General features: G+C 46.0%; 1 protein-coding gene across 6 annotated transcripts in view; it reads right to left on the reverse strand.

Moving 5' to 3' along the window:
• LOC147448561 (sorting nexin 2A-like) overlaps positions 1-20,831 on the reverse strand; it is a 103,268-nt gene that overhangs the window by 75,491 nt on the left and 6,946 nt on the right. The window lies entirely within an intron of this gene.

A 20,831-nucleotide genomic window follows, 5' to 3' on the forward strand; every position in this document is an offset into this window, starting at 1 on the left:
GGTATTCCTTGGTTATTTCGTGTACAGGGAATCATGGATGCCTACAACAAAAAGATCACTGTACAGAGCAGGGGAAAGACTCACATTCTGGATGTAAAGCTTAAAGGGGAGTCTATTCCTACTGTATCAGCTTCTGCTATTACTTCTGTAATGAAAAAGCATCTTTCTGCGTACTTGGTTTTTGCACGTGAAGTGTCAGATTGTGATGAATCAAATTTATCTGTGCTAGATAAAGAAAGGTCAATGTTTTTACAACAGTATAGTGACTGTTTTTCCGATTCATTACCGTCTCAATTACCGCCAGAGAGACCCGAGGACCATGCGATAGATTTGGTGCCAGGCAGTAGCCCACCAAATAAGCCTCCGTACAGGGTGAGTGCGGCTCAGCAGAAAGAGATAATGGGCCAAGTACAGGAGCTGTTAGAAAAGGGGCTGATTCAGCCCAGTTCATCTCCATTTTGTTCTCCAGTGTTGTTGGTGCAGAAAAAGGATGGCTCATGGCGTATGTGCATCGACTACCGTGCACTGAACAAGAATACCATCAAGAATAGGTTCCCTATACCTAGAATTGATGATATTATGGACAAATTAGAAGGAGCAGCTATGTTTAGCAGGATAGATCTAAAGAGTGGGTATCATCAGATCCGCATTAGATCAGAGGATGTGCACAAGACTGCTTTTAGAACAACGTTTGGCCTTTACGAATTTTTAGTGATGCCCTTTGGTCTCACAAATGCTCCTGCTACGTTTAATAGGATGATGGACAGAATTTTCCGTCCACACCAGCAGTTTGTTGCTACATTCTTTGATGACATGATAGTCTACTCAAAGAATGAAGAGGAGCATAGGCATCACTTGGCCATTGTGTTCAAAGAGCTACGCAGTCATAGGTTGCTCATCAATGCAAAGAAAAGTGAGTTTTTTCTGGAAGAGATTCACTTTCTGGGACACATTGTCTCAAAGGACGGTGTCAGAATGGATCCTGCAAAAGTCGAAGTGATCAAGTCATGGCCAAATTTGAAGACGGTGCATGATGTCCGAAGCTTTTTGGGACTATGCTCCTATTACAGAAGGTTTATCCGAAATTTCGCTGAGATTGCTTCACCTTTACATGCTCTTCAAAAGAAGGCAGTCACCTTTAGATGGACACAAAAAGAGATTTCAGCTTTTAGTCTCTTAAAGGAAAAGATGACTTCGGATCCAGTCATTGTGTTGCCAGATCTTAGGAAGTCATTTGTGGTCCAATGTGATGCCTGCGGTAGTAGCATTGGTGCTGTGCTAATGCAAGATGGCAGGGTAGTAGCCTATGAGAGTAGAATCTTGCAAGGGCCAGAGATGACCATGCAGGTCTATGAGAAAGAGTTACTGGCTGTGATTCATGCGCTCTTAAGTTGGAAACACTACCTGCTAGGTGCAGATTTCGTTGTCCAAACGGACCATCAGACCTTGCGATACTTCTTGACACAAACAAAGTTATCTGAGAAGCATATGCGATGGGCAAATATCTTGTCCATGTTCCATTTTCAGATTGTGCATGTGGAAGGCAAGAAGAACGTTGTGGCCGATGCCTTGTCAAGGAAGCCACAAATTTCAGCTGTGTCGATTCCTTATCATCATGAACTTGATGATATGAGAGAACAGTATGCAAATGATGAAGATTTTGCAAGGGTCTTCGAGCAACTAATGGATGGACAACGTCATGAACACTATCTTCTTAAAGACGGGTTCATGATGATGCATGGCAGATTGTGTGTCACAAAGCCATTGCGACGCAAAGTTATGGAAGAGAGTCATGTCCCACCGTATGCAGGGCATCGTGGTATCGATGCTACAGTTAAAGCGGTTGAGACATTCTTCTACTGGCCTACATTGAGAAGAGATGTGGATGCCTTTGTGCGAGAATGCCTAATATGCCAAAAGGTCAAGTTTGACAGGCAAAAGGCACCAGTGTTATTGCAACCACTACCTATTCCAGATAAACCATGGGAAAGTATTGCTATGGATTTTATCGTTGATCTTCCAAGAACGCAGACAGGAAATGATGGTATTTGGACCATTATTTGCAGATTCAGCAAACAGGCTCATTTTATTCCTGTCAGGAAGAAGATAAAGCCAGATCAGATGGCACGCTTGTTTATGAGCAATATTTTCAAGTATCATGGCATGCCACAGTCGATTGTTAGCGACCGTGATCCACGCATGACAAGTTTGTTCTGGAGAGGTTTGTTTGAGAATATGGGCACCACGCTCAAATTCTCTTCGTCATTTCATCCTCAAACAGATGGGCAGTCAGAAGAGGCAAATTCTACTGTCCTAGATCTGCTCAAGTGCTATGTGTCAGAGCATAAAGGAAAGTGGGAGCAGTATTTGCCATTGGTGGAGTATGCATACAATAATACAGTGCATTCATCAACTGGCAAGGCACCTTTTGAGATAGTTGAAGGTGGCAAGAAAGTTCCTCCCATACTGCATACAAAGGACAAGATATTTGAAGCAGATAAGTATGTTCAAGACATGGATGAAATGTACAAGAAGGTCAAAGTGGCCTTAGAAAGGACTCAGGCAAAGCAAAAGAAAGCAGCTGATCGTCACCGTCGTGAAGTGGTATATTCACTTGGTGATTGGGTGCTTCTACGGTTTGAAAAGGCAAGGTTAAAGAAGATGAAGGGCAAGGAAAGAGTGTTTCCAAAGCTCAGCATGCGTTACTATGGGCCTTTTCAAGTGTGCGACATAATCAGTGATGTTGCATATAGGCTGAAATTGCCTGACAGTTGGAAGATTCACAATGCGTTTCATGTGAGTCTTCTCAGACCCTATGTGGGTGATGTGCCAGAAGATATGCCAGCTGAAGATCAGCCGGAAGTCGAGGAACTTGACGAGATCTTGGTCCCTGAACAGATTTTGGCACACAAAGAAAGGAAAGTGAAAGGCAAGGTTGCTAGGCGTTACTTGGTAAAGTTCAGAAACTATCCACCAATGGATGCTAAGTGGATGGAAGAAGGTGAACTTGCAGAGTCACCAACTGTGTTATCACTTTACCTGGAAGCCTTCGATTTGCAACCTACCTTGACCCCTTGAGTTTCAAAGCTACATGGATTGTCAGTGTGACAATGGCTTCTGAAACAAATGATGTACATGGTATTTAAAGTGAGCTCAAATCAAATACCTGTTACATGAATGTTAGAGCTGTACAGATTGTCAGTTTGGCAATTGCTCTTATGGAATGTCCAAAAGTTTGGTTAGTGCTATAGAAGTGAGTATTTCTTGTCAGTTTGTCAAGGATACAGTGATTGCTTCTATTGAAGAGTACATGTGTAACTGCATTCTTAAACTGTCGGTTTGGGTATGCTCGAAAGTGTTACGGGATCCAACGTGTACTATAAGACAGTGGCAAAATGTGCAGCTACCATTTTGTCATTGGAAAGTTAGTGACTCAAAGCAATGGCAGAGTGCGAAGCTACCACTATGTCATTGGAACAGGGTTCACACGCAGGCAATACATGAGTCGACGAGGTGTTGAATACACCAGGGTTGACAATGAGCATGTATGTGTCGTATATGTGTCGACATGTGTTGAATACATCAGTGTTGACAGTAAGCATGGACGACATAGATGCAAACGAGGACGTTTGAGATTTCAAGAGGGGGGTATGTCACCAGCGTGTGACTACTATCTATCCTTTTTGTTGATTTCTTTCTTATTATCTATTTTCTTTCACTTTTTGGAAACACCCCTCGGGAAATCTAACTGCCCTGCATTGCATAGCTAGTGTGGAACTGTCCAGAGGGAGTCCAGGCCTGAGGGCAAGAGAGCACTAAGGTTGGACAAGGACTATGGTTAGCCAAGTGGGGTCATTGACTAGCCAAAGTGGAATCCTTTGCTACAGAGGCTACATTTCAGTTCTGGATGTGGCCGCAGTGTACAAAGAGGGTCGGATGACCTAGAAAGATATAATGGCAGCATCTCCTAAAATTTAGGGAACTGCTATTTTGGGACCTGAAAATGTCTTCGCGTCATTACGTGCAGTTTGACATGGGGATCATTTTGTTACTCTGTGGCCAAGTCAACAGAGGCTGCAGGTGAGATATTTTTAGACCCGAGGGTCTAAAGCGGGAAAATGCACAAATGAGTGACACTTGGCACTCTGAGGCCAGTTTACTACTTATAGAGAAGGCAAAAACGTGATTTATAGCTGGGAGGCTCATTTTGCAAGTCTCTGTCACAGGTTAAGAGCTATGGAGTGCTTGCTTTCCCTCTTATGCACAGTGCGGTGCCAGGAGTGATGCCCTGCACGCTACGCACTGCCCTCTCTCTCCCCTTTGGCAGTATGTTATGCCCCTCTAGTGGGCTCTTCATTTGACCAATGTACAGTTGTGTGGGTTCATGCGCGATTGCCGAGGCAAGAGCCTCTTGCACAGGTACTGGATTAGCTAGCGGCTAATCCCCCCGCAGGTACAGGTGAATTCGGAGAGGTTTCACGCCAGAAATCTCGTCCGATTCAAAGGGCAAGTAGCCCTACAGGTGCGGGAGCTCGAGGACTTGCTAGGGATGCGACCGGCACGCGGAACGGAGCCCGAAACAGTGAATTACAGCCTGCTGTGTATTTTTGCAGGTTTAGGGTTTTGGCCCTAAACGGACCCTAATACCCCCAGGAGGTTCGGGGACGCAAGGGGACCGCTGTACAGGCGATCTGGAGCATTTTCAGGGCTGAAAACAGAGAATTCAGCGTGCTGCAGATTCTCGCCAGGTTTTGCAAAGTGCCCGTATGCGTCGGGAAAGTCAGTCAATGCGTGGGAATACTGACCGTGAAGGGTTCTAGTACAGTTATGCTGCCGAAATCGGGCTGGAACAGTGGAAATTCAGCCGAGTTTGTGCGGGGCAGCTTGTAGGAACCACAGCGTTTATTCCCTCTTTTGAACAATAAAGAAATACCGAAAGGGGCGCCTAAGTTAGGGGCCAATCTGGTGTCTGTCTACTCATACAGGTGCAATCTAGCAACCTGTATCCCTCTCCCCTTTGTTGTGTCTTGAAAGTACAGGTAAAATAGACGACTAATAATGGGTGAAAGCTAAATCAAGGTTTAAAGTAAAGTCTACCGCCCTTTTTGGATCGAACAGGCCGGTTTCAGAGATCCTACTTGTAGAGGATTTCAATGCCCGCACACAGAGCCGACAGTGTGAGATATATGACTTCAATGATCCCACCTTACTACACACCATAGCAGCAGAGGACGTGGGGCTAGGGCGGACCTCAGAGGATAGAGGGAGTGACTCCACCAGATATGGGTCACACTTATTGGCATTGGGCTCAGCACACCACCTCTTGATTTACAACGGGATGTCCCGTTGGCCGACATCGGGAGGGTATACGTGCTTCCAGAAAGGGGGCAAGATGGGGCATGGTGGCAGGAGAGGGCAGAGCATAGTGGATTACATTTTAGGCTCCATAGGGGCCATGGATATCATTAGCTCTTTCACCATCCCACCACGACCCATTGGGGCAGACCATACATACCTCGGTCTATCTATCAGGACTACTTCACCCACATTACCTCCTCCTCCCTCCACACAGCATACCACTATACACACTTCAATGAGGAGCTATCAAAGATATACAGATACCATGTGTATACAGGGATTCGACAGCTAGACCCAGACGCCCCACTCTCGACACTCACCAGTGAGCTGACTACCATTCTCCACTCTGCGGCACTAGAGAGTTTCCCCTTTACCACACACTCTAGTGATGCACCACGCCCTGGGACGATGCCCCCAAAAAGATGGTATGACGACGAGTGCAGACAGCTATACCGGAGCCTTAGAGCACGGCATGTCACTGGACAGATCTCAGAGAGACAGATGCACAGACAGATGGGCACTCTTACTAAAATAAGAGGAGAGCCTTTGAGGAGACACAGTGGTGGGACATGTATCATACACTCACGAGCAGAGAGGCAGCAGTCTCCTGGAGAGACATGAGACAGCGGGCCCCCCCTACACCTATAGAGGACCCTGTAGTTTGGCATGCATATGCTGAGACACTATACCAGATGCCGGACCAGCCTCCCGTCCCACACCCAGTGGAGCCCCGACCCACAGCTCCCACTCTATTTACCATAGACATGGTGAGACGAGGTATCTAGAGTTTACAGCACCGACGGGCTGCGGACCACACTGAGCTTCAGGGTGAGCACTTCATATATGCTGCACACACTTTGGCTCCACAGATTGCACATATGTTTAGCAGGGCACTAGCAGAGGGATTTCCAGAGAGTTGGACTCTACACACCATAGTGCCTCTACACAGAGCTGGGGAGTCTATGGATCCAGCTAACTACAGGACTATCATGATTGGCCATATGATGGCCAAGATCTATGGAGCAGTCTTAGAGTCTGAGTTGAGCAGATACGCAGAGACCGAGGGGATACGAGCACCTGAGCAGGCAGGCTTCCGGCGTTCCTTCTCTACTGTGGATCATATCTTCACTCTCAGATGCCTGATAGAGCAGTCACGGAGCCGAGGGAGACGCCTCTACTGTTGCTTTGTGGACTTCCGCAAAGCTTTTGACATAGTCCCTAGAGAGCGGTTGTTACAGCGCCTTATATCTCTCGGTATACCGCCAGACATGATATGGGCCATATATGCTTTGTATGAGAGAGTATCAGGCAGAGTCAGATGCCCTGGTGGACTTTCGGATAGCATCACTAGCACCATTGGGGTGAAGCACGGTTGCCTGCTCTCCCCTACTCTCTTCGGCTTATATATAGATGAGATAGCAGATTACATCAGACAAAGTGGAGGAGCAGGTGCCGACCTCTCAGGCACTCAGGTACATATTATGTTATATGCTGATGACATTGTCCTACTTGCAGAGTCACAGGAGGATCTACAGCTCCACATACATGCTCTCGGCTCCTTTTGTACAGACAGAGGGGTGACAGTGAACCTTGGCAAGACCAAGGTTCTGATATTCCACACTTCAGGGATTGTTCGGAGGAGATCAGTCTTCCCCTTTGCAGATAGCCAGATTGAGGTGGTAGAGTCATATGTGTACTTGGGCATCACGTTCGCTGCTAGGACGGGCCACTTCTCCATGGCACAGGCTGCTAGAGACAGCACCACCCGAGCATACGCAGCGCTAGCTATGCTTGAGAGGGGCTGCCATCAGACACATTTTCAGGAGCCTCGCACGAAGAGCTGGTTATTTGACACCTTAGTCACTCCAGCCCTACTATATGCTGCCCCAGTATGGACCCCAGGTCTTTCAGAGCAGATGTGGAGCAGACTTGAGAGGCCACAGATACTGATGCTTGCCCGGATGATTCGGAGTAAGCCATCGGTTCCCCGTGATATTGTGAGAGCAAAGTTTGGTGCTTCACCTATGGTAGTGGAGGCACTATTCCAGACTATGGGATATCTTCACAGATTGAGAGACGTGAGAGCAGACAGACTACCTCGCCTTGCTCTAGAGGCGTCTCTAGAGCTAGCAGACTCAGGAGATCAGAGGTCATGGTATGCCAGTGTGACTAGGTGGCTTCAGACTTATGGTTACTCAGATTGCCTCCTTCACAGTATGATCCAGATGCACCACGCTAGGTCCTCTCACACACTGAGAGGAACACAGTCATCAGGTATGAGCTCATACAGAGATACACAGAGCAGACCTGGATTACACCTTCGCGGCCACTGGCCACGAAGATGGCATACTACAGAGACCACTTCCTCACGCTCACTGAGGATGGGTTCATACAGCGGCCTAGATACATGGACATATATCTACCGCATGGCACGAGGATGGCCATTGGACAGCTCAGAGTATCATCACATCAGCTAGAGATAGAGAGTGGCAGAGCAGCCCGCATCCCACGAGAGGCCAGGCTATGCAGATTGTGCAAACAGAAGGTAGAGTGTGAGAGCCACTTCCTGTGCAGATGTCCCCACTATGCTGAGATCAGATCACGATACCCCATCCTGTTTGATAGACCGAGAGTTTCACTACAGTCAGTGATGACATCATTGGATCAGAGGCTGCTGGGGAGATTCTTGATAGAGATGCACCAGCATAGAGAGCGAGCCCTTGAGATGCGGGAGGGTAGAGATGAGGACAGACAGACACAGCTCACGGATTACTTCCAAGCTCTAGCACCTACACAGACGCAGCCACAGCCACCCACATACCAGGGGATGACTCTAGCATGAGCTGAGGAGGCCAGAGCTACACGGAGACCACAGCTACCAGGATATCGCTCTCGAGCATCCCAGAGACATAGGAGAGAGGTTCAGGCCATCAGGGCACGACATGCAGCCCACATTCAGATCAGAGCAGAGCAGACACTTGACCTAGCTCACATAGCTAGACTCATCACATCAGGCTCACGGATGTATCAGATACTACACCCTACCCTCACCACTGGCTGGAGCTGACTCAGCCACATACACCCTACACCCTCCTCCCTCCTACCACAGTTGTATATTCTATCATGTATACCGGATGTTTTGTTATTACCCGGTCACACTACATTTTGTACATCGGATGCTTTGTTATTACCCGGTCACACACCCCATTGTATATACCGGAAGTTCGATTATTACCCGGTCACACCCCACATTTTTGTTACTTTGCACGCACACAGGATATCCAGCGGATATATACTTTGTACATTGATTTGTCTCATAGGCCAGTTCTCTTTGGCCTTTTGAAGACGTAAATAAAATCTCTCTCTCTCTCTCTCTCTCTCTCTCTCTCTCTCTCTCTCTCTCTCTCTCTCTCTCTACTTCGCACAGAGAGCATTACAGAGAGATTTTAAAGCTTTGATTTGCTGAATTTAGTGTAAAATCAGTAAATTAACGAATAAGTCACTGATTTTCATCAAAAATCAACAAAAGCAATAAAAATCCACTAACTTTTAGCACTTCCACTTGCTAAATTGCTGAATTTTATCAAAAATCAGTGAGCAGCTTGTTCAATTTCACCTGCAAACATGCTCACGAGAAGAAAACAATCAATTAAACAGTTAATTCATCAATAATTGCATGAAATGGTAATTATCCAACTCTAACCAGCCTGTAGGTGTGCACAGTGTCCTTCGTGCAGCCAAGCCGGCTCTGATACCATGAAACGAATGTGGAGAGTGGATCTGCCGGCTACACGGACCACCTACAGACGCGTCGGACGAACCACCCAACCATAGCCACCATCCGGTAGCTCCCCCGTGCTGGGGCCAACGTCCGAGGACGTAGGCGTGCACCTGTAAGACCGAGCGTCCCATACCATCCAACCTCACCTCCTCGAGGTGACCTCGCGCACTCCTAGCCTCGCGGGATAACCACTGGCACTCTGCCAATGGGGATCGATAACTGCAAATGAGGCCTTGGCCTCCCTTTTATAATAATGGCCGTGTTCACGCTACGTCCGCCCAGACACTAGACGCCCATCCCGACGTGAACACTGGCCGTGTTCACGCTACGTCCGCCCAGACACTAGACGCCCATCCCGACGGCGTCTGGGCTAGATCCCCTCTCGTGTGAGCGGGACATCTCTCTCTCTCTCTCTCTCTCTCTCTCTCTCTCTCTCTCTCTCTCTCTCTCTCAAAGACCTCTACCGCCAGCTCCGTGCGGCGTGCACAACGGACTCTTGGAGAGACCACTGATCGAGAGGCCAGAAGCCAGATGAAGACATTCGACATGCCGAAAGCGGCGAGCTTTCGAGGAGGCACAAGAGCTAGAGATATAACAAACCCTTGGCTCTACGGTTGCGACTCTTCGTCCAATGGTTGCAGCTCTTCGCCGAAAGGATGTGTCTTAGTCTAAAGTCGCGTCTCTTCACCATGAGACGTGTCTTTTCATTTGTGTCTCTTCGTCTCCTATATAAGGAGCCTATTGTACTCAGTTTTAAAGCATTCATTCAATCAATCGAACACACATTCAGTCTCTTGCGTCTCATTTTGATCTTAAGTATGAAGTATTAAGTCTCAATTATAGGATTAGCACCACTAATCCTCACAATGGTATCAGAGCAAAAAAAATTCCCGAGACCCAAAGGTTGTGAGCCTCTCACCCTCGCCGCTACACTCTACCCCCTTTCCGGAGTTGTATGGCAGTGAAGGAAAGATGGCATACCAACTACCAGATTAATGTGAGCCTTGAGGTATTCCTAAACTCTACCATTTACATATTGATTACAGATATATGTACGGAGGGATGGCATATCCAATATGCGTGCGGAAATTTCATGATAGAAGCCTTGTGATGCACCTCTTCATTGGCACCCCTTCATCGGGTTGTGCCTCTTGGTAGCCGTTCGTGCCTCCTTGAGCTGCCTCTACGCTGGTTGCCTCATGCAGTGCCTTTTCCGCCATGCCCCTTCAGCAAAAGTGGATGCACCCCTTCGCGAAGCATCATGCCCCTCACCAAGCGCTGGCTGCTCGCACCTCCTCCTCCAAGGTCGCACCCTTTTCTCCATGCACTGGCCGGAAACGACGCAAGGCTGCTCCTCGTTAATTTTTCAGTTCGCTGGAGTTTCTTTTCAATATTTCATCAGCAGCGCTACCCTTTAACATCAAACCTAAAGGTTTTATTAAGCCCGGCCGGCCATCTCCTAAATAGTCACCTTATGTGAACACCCTTATACATTAAAAAAAAGTGCCGAAAACAAAACAAAAAAAGCCAGCGATTTAAACTGCCGCACGCTGCTCTTATCCCCTCACCCAGCATTGGCCTCCTGTCTCCCTCCTACCTGTGTACTATTCACGGTCATGCAAGACGCCCATACCTAAATGCCCATTCCGCATCTCTCGAACATAGCTGAGATTGTCGATGAAATCTTTCCCTACACACGAAGTGATCGTGATTCCAAATTCTCCTGCTCAAAGTCGGAAGTCATAATTATTTTGGATACTCCAAAACCCGAAGTTATTGAGATTCCCGATTTGCCAAAGTCGGAACCCACTCCTGGGGCCGTTCTTGCTCTTGATTTACCCGTGACAAAACCTGCTCCTTCACATGTTCGAGTTTCTTTGAGAAGTAACATGCCGGATTCTCAAGACGGAGAAGGTCAATCTGAAGACACCCTTGCTCTTATCAAGGAGCAGATGGCCACACTCTCCACAAGCCTCGCATCACTTCACACTTGCTTGGATCAGACACAGACGCAAAACACTTCTCGGAGTCGTCCTACAACTTCTCGGACAACTAATGCTGCTTCTTCCACACCTTCTTCCGAAGCTTCAGTGGATGAACAAAACGAACCAGATCCAACAGATGAGGTATCGTGAACTTCAATTACTTGATAATAATTTTAATGTTGCACAAAAGAAGAAACTTGATGTTAAACTGCTTGAGCCCTATAATGGTCGTCGCGACAAGCGCATGCTAGACCAATGGCTATTCAAAATGGAGGTTTACTTATCAAACACACATTTGGTCGAGAGTAAAAAAGTTGCACTTGCTAGTTCTCTGCTTAAGGAAACAGCATTTCTTTGGTGGCAACGACGGGTTGTTGATGGTAAACACACACCTTCTTGGGACAAATTCCGGCATGCTATTCGCAAGGCGTTCGAACTTGCCAATGCGGATTTTCATGCCGGTCCTCTCTTCGCCGCCTCAGCCAGATTGGTTGGCCGTACATCACAGAGTTTCAAAGACTAACTCTAGAGATAGAGAATCTCAGCCCCTCTAATAAACTACACAGTTTTATTGACAAGCTTGAACCAACCCTGAAGGACGATATGCACAAGTACAACCCTACCACCTTGGATGCTGCAATAGCCTAAGTGGAACATCTTGGCGATAATAGGCCCTGGTGACAGATCTTCAAATAGCGCTCGCTTTTCACAGTGTGACCGCAGAGAAAGTTTTAGCCGAAGTCAACAACAACAATCTCAGTTCAAACAGCAAGCAACAGAGCTTTCTTCAACTTCAAGGTTCTACTCTCACGATCGACAATCTCAAAGCAGATCTTATTCAAATGCTCCACTTGATCGCGGTAAAGGACGTGATTTTTCTCAAGGTCGGGATGTTCCAATACTCAGCAAGGCTCTTCGTCAAATGCTTCTTCAGAAGTCAACAACAACAATCTCAGTTCAAACAGCAAGCAACAGAGCTTTCTTCAACTTCAAGGTTCTACTCTCAAGATCGACAATCTCAAAACAGATCTTATTCAAATGCTCCACTTGATCGCACGTGATTTTTCTCAAGATCAGGATGTTCCAATACTCAGCAAGGCTCTTCGTGAATGCTTCTTCAACTTCAAAGAAGAATGGATTATGTACAATTTGCGGTGGTGACCATAGATGGTATCAATGCCCAAAGAAACCAAATCCATCTAATTTGAAAAGAAATTCCAATGCGGAAACATCATCGAATTCTAGCCAACTAGCTTCTGATCAAGATAAAGAAAAAATCAGTGGTCAATACAATTCATGTCTCAGAGGATACAACTATTCTTATGAAGCATGCTCAATGTAATTCTTCAGTTTTGGAGCTCCTCTCAAAGCAAGTTTTGAACCTTCTTGGATGTTACGTGACACATCCAACCCTATGTGCCCGTGGACAGGCTACCATGACCAGGGTTAAGTCAGTCAAGTCAATCTAGGATAGGAAGTGATCTGGCACTTTTGTGAGTCTGTTTCGCAGACCGCACATGACCAGACACGTAGAGTAGATGCATATCCTCCGGTTGCACACAGCATGATCATAAGCATTCCCATTAGAATCGATCAAGGGAATTTTCCTGTGCATTAAAACCTATTTTCCCTATTTTTGACATTTTTCACTTATTTATTAAGTGACTTTTGTTGGGAACTACGTAGGGCAATTTTGCTAAGATAATATATAAGCAACCTAGGGCTAGCACTATCTGGCAGAAGAAGAAGGAGAGCATCAGGCACTCAGTGCAGCGAGCCTCTGGAGAACCTTCTCAGCAAGAACAATCCCCCCATAGCCTGGCGGTTTCAGCCCTAAAAAGCCAGCGTTTTCAGCAAGTAAAAGCCGGCCACTTCAGACTGCCCTAGCGATTGTTTTCCATCACAGATTCAGCCCTGCCTTTAGCGTTTTTGGCACAACAACCTCAGCGTTTTGCACCAGCACTTCAGCGCTTAAGAAAATCAGCAAGACTAGAGATCAGCAGCCCTGCCAGCCCTTGCCTTGGCGATTTGCAGCAACAACACAGCCAGCAAAACAGCGTTTCAAAAGCCAGCCAATACCAGCGTGTTCCAGCCATGGATATCTAGCGTTTTTGGCCAGAAGGACCAGTAGATAGAAGGGTAGCAGATCCAGTGATTCCAAGCAAGAAAGAACAGTCCGACCAGAACCAGTTCAAGCATTCAGCTTCCAGCATTAAATTCGTCATCGTCGTCCACACCGTCGACCTCAACATCGCAGCCATTAGACTCCTTGCATCAGCCATTGTATCAAATTGTGCAATCAATAGTAGACCACTCTCGCCATCGAGAGTGGGGCCCTTGGAGGAGGGTTTTACAACGTCTCTGGTGTCGTATTCTCTTCTCTCTCTATCTCTCAATCTCAGCACCTTCACGCACAGTGTCTATTCACTTTGTTTGTGATCACTTGCACTCTCTCATTAAAGCGCGGAAGGCTCTCCTTCCCTAAGTAAAAAAGAACCTTGAGCACAATTCGGAGCACTCATCTTGAGCTAAGTTCAACATTCACTTCCGCTGCACCTTACATTGGTATCAGAGCTTTGGCAGTGTTCTGTATCACTCAAGAAAAGAACCACATAATTTTTTTAGCTTGTTGCCGTCGCACGTAACCCAAGACCTCTTGGGTGTGTCGATTCCTAATCGTGTTTTGGAAGAGTGACAGGAAACCCAAGAAAGAAGGGCTTGTCCAACCTCCCTTTGTGCCTCTTTTCACTCATTGAGAGCGGACCGTGCACTTAAAAGCCGGCCAATCGACGTGAGGTGGGAAAAAGCAACCTTGGTGTGACCGCAAGGCCGCCAAGGGGTGCGCCCGCGGAAAAGAGCAGAACTCGGGTGAAGAGAAGATCCTTCTCTAGCACAAATTGCAAGCGAAAGAAGAACCTCACGACCCTCAAGAACTCAAGACCCCCAAGAACCCAAGACCCCAAGAACCCAAGACCCACAAGAACCCAAGTTCCTTGTGAACTTAAGAACCAAGATCACAGTGTATGGTCATCACCCGAAGCGGAATGGATACTTCACATGGAGGTGGTGAGCATGGGAGTGGCGAAGAAGAGTTTTTCCCACCATTAGGTTTTCCCGACCCTCCCCCTTCCCCATCTACGCCACGGATTGTACCAAATCCTATGGAGGCTTTGATCAAGACAATGCTGGACATGATCGCACAACAAGAAGCGAATCGTTTGGCGGCTGAAGTAAGACAGGTAGAGCGTGCGGCACAGAGTGAGCGACACATGCAAGAGTTGGTACGACATGTTCTCGCCTCGAAGTCCGAGCCAGCCAAAGATGTTGTTAGTTCATCAAGTGGCGCAAGCCGAGAATCGGACTCCAACAACCGAGTCACACAGAAGATCCAGCTCGGTAAGTATGATGGTAAGATGGATGCTACGGTTATTCATTCTTGGTTGCATCAATTTAATGCTTATTTTGCGACAACTAAGAAGACAGGAAATAGCGAAGTTTTGACGGCAGTTATGTACCTTGCCGATGATGCCATCAATCGGTACCACGCATGGCAAGAGGCACAGTTAGCCGCGCACCTAGAGGAAGCCGACAAATTTACGTCCCTTTCATTCAATTGGGCCGATTTCCAAGACAAGCTCAAGGCGCGGTTTATGCCACCTCAATACCTTGCACGATGGAAGGACAATTGGCGCGCTCTCAAGCAAAATGGTATGTCAGTTATGTCTTTCTCTAATCGTGTTTTGCAGCTCGGCACTCAATTATGCAAATCGGATGCGGAGCGCAAGGAGGTATTCCTTTATGGATTGGACGAGTATATCAAGTTTGATGTGGAGGTGCTTGATCCAATCAATCTCAACAAGGCGGTAGCGATTGCTCTCGCGCAGAAGATGAAGCACAACAAGGGAAAGCCTAAGGAAAACAAGACTTCCACAAGTACTTCTCAAACTCCTCAGAACGGTAAGAATGGTAAGAACCGTAAGAACGGTAACTCTTCTAACCAATCTTCCAATAGTCTCTCAAAAAAGAACTCTCAAAATGAACCTAAGGGTAAGGCTAACACATTGCTAAACCTAAGCTCACTCCATATGAAAAGGTAGCACAAGGAATTTTAGGAGGATACATCACGTCGGAAGAGCAAAGCACTTATTCTAAGGAAGGTCGTTGTATTCATTGTCACGTTAAGGGTCACATAAAAAGAACATGTCCTAAGCTTGAATCGAATGAATCTAAAGAATCCACAGAATCCCCTTCCTTGTCTCCTCTTTCAAGATGTGATATGATTTTGGGCATTCAATGGTTTCGTGAGCATAACCCTCTCATTGATTGGGCGGAAAATACATTCACTTTCAATGCCAAAAGTGACTCTCCCATTGTCATTCGTAGAGAGCAAGTTGTTCATTCTCCATCTCTCATTTCTAATGTGTAGGCGAAGATTAAAAGGATTCAGAAGGAGGAGACTCTCTCAGTCTCTTCTTTGCAGGATTTGCATGATGATAAGCATAATGATTTGGATGCCAATGACAAGCATGATGATTTGCATGACGATGATGTGATTGTTCACAAGGATGATGTGTTAGTTGATACTTTGTCTAGTGAAGCTAACCTCATTGCAAATTCGATCAATCCCGAAGAACAGATCTGGACTCTCGAGCCTAGGTCCAAAGAACCCTTACAGGAAGTACTATGTGTTCGAATGATTCGTCAGTACGCATTGTTCGAGTGTTTCATTCGTGATCGTTTCCTGTATTTTAGTCAGCGTCTTTATGTGATCCCTTTTCCTAAGCATGACATATTGTACGTTGAGCACGTTTCACTTATGAATGAGCACGGATGTATGTGGATTATTCATGAAAAGCTGAAAAGTATGCATTCAAGGAAGTCACATTCCATGTCTCTTCCTTGGCACGACACAGTTGTGGAAAAAGCACAAGAAAGTATGAGCACCAAGCATGGACATTTCCGTTGTGAATTGCCACAGTTGATTGATTTAGATCAGAAAGACAAGATTCGATCTCAATGTTTGCGTGTGTGTGGTGAACCGTTTGACATTCCGTCAATTTGTTCATCTACATTGCATGAACAGTCTTTGAGGAAGATGAGATTTTTTCCATTCACTTTACATGGAATGGGTATGTTCATGTTTTTGTGTTGGAAGTGGTTTCAGGAAATTTCAGCCATGGAGATTCTTGAAGAAGGAAGAAGCATTACTCTAGACGAAGTTGAAGCATTGAAGGAGCCACAGCAGACTTTGTGTCGCTTTCGGCGCGGCCCAAAGAAGCAAGCGTTGCAGATCTTTATGAAGTTCAAGTATCGCATGACCCATGCATCAGAGTGAGCCGACGAAGAGTCCTTTCCAGGATTCCGGATGTTGTTGGCGATCTCCCTCGACGCCATACAGTTCGGTACTAGTACCTCACTTTGAAAAGGGGGGGATGTCACGTGACACATCCAACCCTATGTGTCTGTGGACAGGCTACAGCATGACCAAGGTTCACTCAGTCAAGTCAGTCTAGGATAGGAAGTGATATGACACTTTTGTGAGTCTGTTCGCAGACCGTGCATGACCAGACACATAGAGTAGATGCATATCCTCCAATTGGACACAGCATGATCATAAGCATTTCCATCAGAATCCATCAAAATCGATCAAGGGAATTTTCCAGTGCATTAAAACCTATTTTCCCTATTTTTGACATTTTTCACTTATTTATTAGGTGACTTTTGTTGGAAACTAGACAGAGCAATTTTGCTAAGATAATATATAAGCAACCTAGGGCTAGCACTATCTGGCAAAAGAAGAAGGAGAGCATCAAGCACTCAGTGCAGTAGGCCTCTGGAGAACCTTCTCAGCAAGAACAATGTAACAAACTACTGACGTGTCAAAGCCTAAAGAATGGAGACAACTTACAAATGCTGGCCGAGGGGCCTAAACCCTAAGAAGAACGAGTGACAGAAGAAGTCCTACCAACTTATGGGGACCCCGTCCGATGGGGCCCCAAGTGACATAAAGGATTAAAATAAAGCAAGATCCGCACACACGCAAAAACTGATGACGTGGCAGATTTTTGAAAATTGAGCTGACATGATGACATGGCAGGCCGTACAGATTTCCGCGTTTTGCGCTTGCTGATGACGTGGCAGGCTGTACGGATTTTCGTGATTTACGTTGGCAGCTTTTTGGCTTTGCTTTTGGACCAGATGCTTTTAAGTTTGAAGGCTTTTTACTGTAAGCTGCTTTTAGGCCAAGGGCCTTTAAATATGAGACTAGGGCTCATTCTCTCGCATGCTTCCTGGCAAAGGTGCAGAGCAGAGTCTCTAGTACCGGCTTGTACTGTGTTGATGCAATATAAAGAAATACCGAAAGGGGCGCCAAGGTTTGGGGCCAATACTCTCTGGGGTGGAATTCCGCCACTCCGTGTCACGTGTCGTCTCTCTCTCTTTCAGTTCAATTGTTAATGAAGTGCTAAAAGTCTGTTCAATCTGTTCTTTTCTATTAGCACGTGGTGCCCGTCTTGCCACCCGATACCAGCGTTTTCCAGCCATGAACATCTAACGTTTTTGGCTAGAAGGACCAGCAGATAGAAGGATAGTAGATCTAGTGATTCCAAGCAAGAAAGAACAGTCCAATCAGAACCAGTTGAAGCATTCAATTTCCAGCATCAGATTCGTCATCGTCGTCCACACCGTCGACCTCGACATCGCAGCCATTAGACTCCTTGCATCAACCATTGTATCAGATTGTGCAATCAATAGTAGACCACTATCGCCATCGAGAGTGGGGCCCTTGGAGGAGGGTTTTACGTCTCTAGTGTCGTATTCTCTTCTCTCTCTATCTCTCATCTTAGCACCTTCACGCACAGTGTCTATTCACTTTGTTTGTGATCACTTGCACTCTCTCATTAAAGCGCGGAAGGCTCTCCCTTCCCTAAGTAAAAAGGAACCTTGAGCACAATTCGGAGCACTCATCTTGAGCTAAGTTCAACATTCACTTCTGTTGCACCTTACATTGGAACTCTCAATGATCACTCCATCAACATTTTGGTGGATAGCGGATGCTCTAATACTTTCGTCAGCACTCAGATAGTTCAACAGCTTGGCCTACCAACTCAGAAGACATCTCACTTATATGATGTGGAATTAGAAGATGGATCAATTTTAACTTGTGATGAGACGGTTCGACTGTTGCAGTTCGATAATCAAAATTATGCAGATCAACTGGATTTCAAAGTCATGCCTTTATCTTACTATGACATGATTCTTGGTCAACATTGGTTATTCCAATAAGATCCAGCTATTAGCTTTCGAGGACATACTATCAACTTGTTCAAAGATGGACGTGAATTGATTTTACACGGGCTTTATCATACGGAACGAGTGATTCAAGCCTCACGTGTACAAGTCAAACGGCATGATACAGTGGATTATGAAACGAATATGATCTCCAATGCAAATGCAAAAATTATAATTGATGAATTTTTGAATTCATTAACTTCTCTTGAATCAATTAAGGAAGACGAAGATGATTTCAAGCAAAAAGTTTTTCCACGTGACACTTCGTTGCCAGACAAAGATAAGGACATAGTTGCAGATTGTGAGTCAGAAGATGATTATGCTTTCTTTGATTCGTTGCTGGATGATGATATGCCCATTACAAGTCATAAAGTGGCAATTTTTGAAGATGATTCTAAAGAATTTTGGGATTCATTATTGAAAGATGATTACAGTCTCAATCCAAAATCCTCTCCAGTGATTCATAAAGTTGAAGTTACCCCATCTGAAGAAGAAGATTTCTTCTTCACCAAATATTTCACAGTTATTGAAAGATTTTGAACCAGAAATCTTACGTCACATGAAGGATTTTGAAGATCAATCTCTTGTTGCAGTCAACCTAATTATGCCAGATTCCTCAAAAAAGTCTTTGAATAATGCAATGACATGGGATTTAGCAGTCAAAGCAAAAAGGTTTTGCAAGAAGCAAAGGTTCAAAACAATGGTTTGAGATAACTCAAAGACGGAAGATTTTCGAAGATTCAATGCTTTTCCAAAATTATATCAACATCAGAAGTCGTTCCTTTAACCGAGGCTCTCATTTTAAATGGGAGGGAATATCACGATTGTGACTATATTACAGTATTACATCTACTCCTAGTTGCAGATACGCAAAGTGCCATGCCAAAGAGAACCCCTACACTTGGATGATCACGATCCTTCGCTCAAGAGACATGCCTCTTCGTCTCCTTCGATGACTGGTCACACCCCCTCGCTCTACGGTTGCGACTCTTCGTCCAATGGTTGCAGCTCTTCCCCGAAAGGATGTGTCTTTACGTCTAAAGTCGCGTCTCTTCACCATGAGAAGTGTCTTTTCATTAGTGTCTCTTCATCTCTATATAAGGAGCCTATTGTACTCAGTTTTAAAGCATTCATTCAATCAATCAAACACACATTCAGTCTCTTGAGTCTTAGTTTGATCTTAAGTATGAAGTCTTAAGTCTTAATTATAGGATTAGCACCACTAATCCTCACATTTGTACAGACACGGGACTCACAGTGAATCTTGGGAAAACCAAGATCATGATCTTTCACACCTCCCAAAGCAATTCGACGAGCAATCACATTTACAATAGCAAGAAGACAAGTAGAGGTGGTCACCTCCTACATCTACCTGGGAGTCGCATTCACCAGCCAACAGGGGCACTTCTCCATGGCACAGGCCGCCACTAACAGATTCACCAGAGGAAATGCGGCACTGGCAATGCTAGAGCAGAGATGCCATCAGGCACACCTTCACGAGCCCCGCACAAAGGGTGGCTATTCGACGCATTATCACTCCAGCCATGATGTATGCGGCAGCAGTGTGGACACCCGGATTGACAGATAGCCAATAGGCACGGATTGAGACACCACATATCTATATGATTTCTCGCCTGTTTCAAGGCAAGCACATAGTGCCGCCGGACATCATCAAGGCAGAGCCCCCCCCCCATGATAGTGGAGGCACTTTCCAAACAATCTACTTCATCCAAAGAATAAGAGAGCTCCCAATCGACACTCACACAAGTCAGCTATACAGATATCAAAGGGTGGATACGACAGAGCATGGTACACCTAGATTAGAACATGGTTCGGAGCACACAACCTTGATCTGGAGAGTTTGCCACCTTTCCAGTACAACCCCGACTCCCCCAGCTTCATCTGTCATGTAAAGAGAGAAACATAGTGATCCGACAGGATCTCTAGCAGCTCTATATCAGACAAACTTGGATCACATCTCCCCTCCGGTGGAAGATGTCACACTACAGATACCATTTTCTTACCATACTGGAGGACGGGTTCATACAACGACCACACTATATGGACACCTGCATGCCACACAACTCACAGGTGGCAATTGGATTGGTCACCTCGGAGTGTCATCACACAGACTAGAGATCGAGGTGGGGCGAGCTCATGACATTCTCGTGGAGGAGAGAGTGTAGAGTATGCAGAGAGGAAGTGGAGAGCGAGGAGCATTTTGTTTGTAGATGCAGAGCTTATGCTGATATCAGAGGCCGATACGAGCCCTAATCAGAGGGCAACCTACCTTCTGAGATATCATGCACTCTCGAGATACAGAGGCGCTACTTACTAGAGATACAGAGGCTAAGGGACACACTTCTGCAACCACCTACAGAGACCCAGGGGGAGGGGGGGGTCAAAGCTTACAGATT

Source organism: Adiantum capillus-veneris, chromosome 10 (genome assembly GCF_014529385.1).
Source record: "Adiantum capillus-veneris isolate H3 chromosome 10, ASM1452938v2, whole genome shotgun sequence".
NCBI classification, from domain to species: Eukaryota; Viridiplantae; Streptophyta; class Polypodiopsida; order Polypodiales; family Pteridaceae; genus Adiantum; species Adiantum capillus-veneris.